The following is a 4568-nucleotide window of genomic DNA, read 5'->3' on the forward strand; positions in this document are numbered from 1 at the left end:
GGAGCTTTCACTTTAAGAGCTGAGGCTAGGACTGCAAGGCGAGGGCACTGAGGACTCTTTCTACACACCTGAATTTATTGTCATAAGTCTGATGGCTGCACTGTCCAATATGGTAGCCACTAGCCACATGTAGTTATTTAAGCTTACATTTTAATTAATTAAAATTAAATTTAAAAAATTTTGTCCCTCAGTCATTCTAGCTTCACAGGTGGCCAGTAACTACCATATTGGACAGCGGAAACACGGACCGTTTCCATCATTACAGAGAGTCCCCTTGGATAGCATTGTTCTATCAGATCACTTCAGCTATATTAGCCATGTTTAAGTCTTGACCAGCTTACCTTTCTCAACTTCTTCTTCCACTCCCCATTAGGGACTATATTCTCCAGACCTTCAGATCATTCATTGAGTTCCTGATATTCTGGTCATATTCAATCACTGTATTTTTCTTCATGTGGTCGCCTCTTCCAAAAATGTTCTTCTACCAATAACTGCCCTTCCAATAAAATCCTGCTCACTCTCCAGGGCTCGGATCATATGCCGACTCTCTAGATCCCCTAGGTGGACATTCATCTCGGAGCTCCCAAGCTGCACATTCATGCCACAAGGCACTTTTAGCACTGATTCTCATCAGGTGTTTGCGAGTCTTGCCTCCCCTCCTCACTGTGTGCCCTGCCTTATTCATCTCTGTGTCTCCAGGACCTGTGTGAGAAAGACCCTGTAAGCCGCATCTCTGGAAGGATAAGTTTCTTGAACACCATCATTAAAGTTCTGGGTGAGACAGCTGTGTAATAATATTTTTAGGTCCAATGCTTTGAGCTTTGCAGGTGGTGCCTCAGAGCCCTGCTAGATGGACACTATTTTTCCCTAACTCCTGGATGAGGAAACAGAGGCTCAGAGATGGGCAGTCATCCAAGGTGACTTAGCCAGAAATGGCAGAGCAATGTTTGGACAGAGTCTCCCTATCCCCAGAGCCCAGATGCTGGGGTGCCTCTTGTTTGAGGGCATGGTCCGTGGACTTGCTCTGGCAGACCTGCACTTGCTTACTGTAGGCAGGAGCTAGGATGAGCGGCTCCACTAAGTAGAGGATTCTGGGAAGCTGGATGAGGACACATGTCCTCCCTCCACACACACCTCTCCCCACCTTTCCAGGAGGGAAGACTTGTCGCTGGGAGACTTTCATGGCTTCATTCCTCTGGATAGGGCCAGGTCAGGCCAGGGACTGCCCCAACCCCAAACCCCTTAACTACTGTGTGTTGCTTCCTGCTAACTTGGGCACAGCGCAAAGGCCAGTTTGATTCTCTGGCTGGGAGAGAACATATATCCCAGACTTTCCCTTATACCTCAGCCTCAGGTCAGATGCTCTACTCTCCCCTCTGTCTTCAGAGCCACTATTTCCACGGCAGGCCTAGGTGAGCTGGGCAGTTTTATGATGGCATAAAAAAATATTTTCTTCCCTCAAGAGTCTTGAGTGTCATAACCAACTCTGGGCATTGTATTACTGAAGCTCATCCTGCCTAGGGAGAGACATTTTGTACTCAAAACTTGTGAAAAAGAGTGGACAAATGGTGGGAAGGAAGCCCAGATTGTCTGGCACAGCCAGTCCTCCAAGGTACGCCCCCTCCCCCAACACACACCCCAGGTTTCCAGGGCACTCCGCACTGAGGGGAAATTCAGTAATTGTCAAAGCTCGAATCTCTGACCTCTCACCACAATCACAGTGGTTTTCTCTTTTTTTTTTTTTTTGTCTTTGTCCTCCTTCCTCTTCAAATTCTCATTTTCTTGTTTCCCATTTTCTCTCACCTCTGTACAGAGAGCTCGAATCTCCCAGTGAGTCCCCCAGGCACTGTGTGGCCCCACTGGAGATGCTCAGCCCAGAAAATAATTTGATGTGGTCTCTTAGTTCCGGCTGACCACTGCTGCCGCCTTTTCTAACCCACTGCAAACTTCTCTGCTTAATGCTTTGAGGTCCAGATTCTGTGAGTACAAAGGGGTTGAACTGTGAGCCAAGATACATACAGGATGCAAAGAACATAGCCTGTAAGGAGCCAGGTTAATTGCCTCCTGGCCGATCACCTTTCTCTCTGGCCTTGTCCACCCCACGTCAGTCCTCCTGTGCTTGTTAACCTGATTCTGAGTGCTGACCTTGGCAACCTGACCTTGGCAACCTGATTCTGAGCGCTGGTGTTTCTGGTCTGACTTCCTCCCTGTTTGTGACATTGGCTGAGCCCGATCTCTATGTTAGGACCAGCCCACGAGAACCTGTTGCCTACTCCTGGTGACGCTTCTGCTTTGCTTTGACATTTTCCACCTGGCACTGTCCCTGAGCTCTGTTTAAGTCCTGTATAAGACCTGAGCCTCCTCTAAAACTAAGCACTCTAATGTAGAGGTCACACTTAGCACAAGCCCTAGTGTAAGACTAGCAGTTCATTTACAGACTAGTTCTTGTCACTTACTAGTCATGGACACATTATTTTACCTTTCCATGCCTCCATTTTCTCCCCTATAAAAGGTAGGGACTATAATACCCATCTCATGGAGATATTGTAAAGATCCAACACAGTGAGATATATAAAGTTCTTTTAACATAGAAAAGGCTCAATAAATATCAGCCATTATCATCATCATTATTATAGATGTTTTCATATAAGAATTTTTTTTCCTTTTTCCCCAAGATCTGAAAGTTTCTTCGAGATGGTTTACATAGAAAATCAGCCACTGAATGATCCTAAATTCCTCTGAGGTAGATGATGAAGACTCTGTCATGTAGGGCGGCTCCTATCACAGACCTCGTGGGACTCCAAGGTCTTTCCTCCCATTAGCTCAGGATTCGGGATGTTTTCTGTCCATGAGCTGTCTTCCAGCCTGTGCTTTGATTAGCTACAATGTGCATTCAAAGTGACTTCATTTTTAGGTCTACAAACAGCATCAGTCTTCCTACTTTAGAAAGCCAGAGAAGAGTCACAAGGTCAGAGAATGTTCCTCTGGCCCGAGAAAGTCCAAGAGACATTTGGCTGTCCCTCTCTAGGCTGCTGAATCCCCAGTCCTCACATACAATGAGCCTGTAGGGCCAAAACAGTCTAGAGATGACTCAGCTGCTGAGCAGGTCTGGTCACATGAGCCAGTGGGACTAAGGTTGGGAGAAGGGGGAAGGCAGGAACCAGAAATACCATGAGACCAAATAGATGGAAACTCCTCTGTTGAGAACTTAATACTCAAGTCCAAAGAAGTATGAGCAAAGCCCAAGTGCAATTTAGGCACATGATAATAACCAAGGAGTAGGCACACCGTAAACAGGGAATGGGTGGCAACAGAGATCAGAAAGTAGAGAGGTGAGAAAAGCCAAAAGTGGTATCTATAGGCAGAAATTTTACTAAAGACCCCAAAGCCGCCCTGCCCCACCCACCTTCATCTCTTGCAGGATTTGGGGTCAACTTCAAGTTAGGGAAATCTAAAAACCAGCCCTGAGTGAGGGCTTAGGCAAGTGGGACAGGATTCGTAGCTTCCTACTGGGGTTAGAATGAGAGTTCCCATCTCCCTTCAGGTTCTAGAAAGGCCAGGGAGATGGGTCAGCACCATGGAGAGTGGGGAGATATAAAGGTTTGGCACAGTGCTGTGACCTGAACTTGGTGCTCTGCCTACCTCTTTACCCAGTGTGGTTTGCCATCTTGACACCCATTCCCTCCTTTTTGGTAATAGCCCTTGATATTCCCTTGGGAAGTCATCATTTCCCTACTCTTAGTCTCCAAGCTCCGGGTGGAGTTTCCACATTTAGTTTCCATAGTAGACCATGTGACCACACCTCACCAAACAAAGCACTGTGCCTCCCTGGCCACTGGGAGTGGTTCAGAGAAGAGCATTCACCTTAGGTAGCTGATGTTGCTGCAGCCAGTTTACCACCATGTGGAGCCGAGAATGAAGGATGAAAGCCTGCAAAGCAAAGAAGAAAGGCAGAGGGAGATTTGGTCCCAATGACATTGTTGGAGCCCTTAAATTCAGTTTTGCATGGCCCCTGCCCCTGGGTTTTTCAGTTGCATGTATCAATACATATCTTATTAGCTTAAATCATCTTGGTTTGAGTTTTCTATCAAATTCAACCAAAGTGACATCAATTCTGCTCATTGATAAAGAGCAAGTTCCTGGTGCACTATGAGGCTGTGCTCCCATTGGCCCAGGGCCTGGGTAAGGCTCAGGCTACAGAGTTCTGACATTACTGTGGGTACCTTGGCAATGACCAGAGATATAGAAAACGAGATTCTTCCTGGTATCTAATATTCTCCTTTCATATCTCTATCTGTCATTAAAGGAGTTCAATAGGTTGCAACCATTTTGGACATAATGGCTATACTATATATATATATATATATATATATAGTGTGTGTGTGTGTGTGTGTATGTGTGTGTGTGTGTGTGTGTGTGTGTAATCTCTCTTTCTGACATGCCATGGAAAAACCATGGAAGAAAAAAAATGTAAAGATGATCATACAGAGAAGGCAAGTCCTTGGGACAATTAGAATGAGAATCCCAAAACTTTTGAACTTTTTAATGACAAATAACAGAACTATCCA

The sequence above is a fragment of the Pteropus medius genome, unplaced genomic scaffold (genome assembly GCF_902729225.1).
Source record: "Pteropus medius unplaced genomic scaffold, Ma_sr-lr_union100, whole genome shotgun sequence".
Lineage (NCBI taxonomy): Eukaryota > Metazoa > Chordata > Mammalia > Chiroptera > Pteropodidae > Pteropus > Pteropus medius.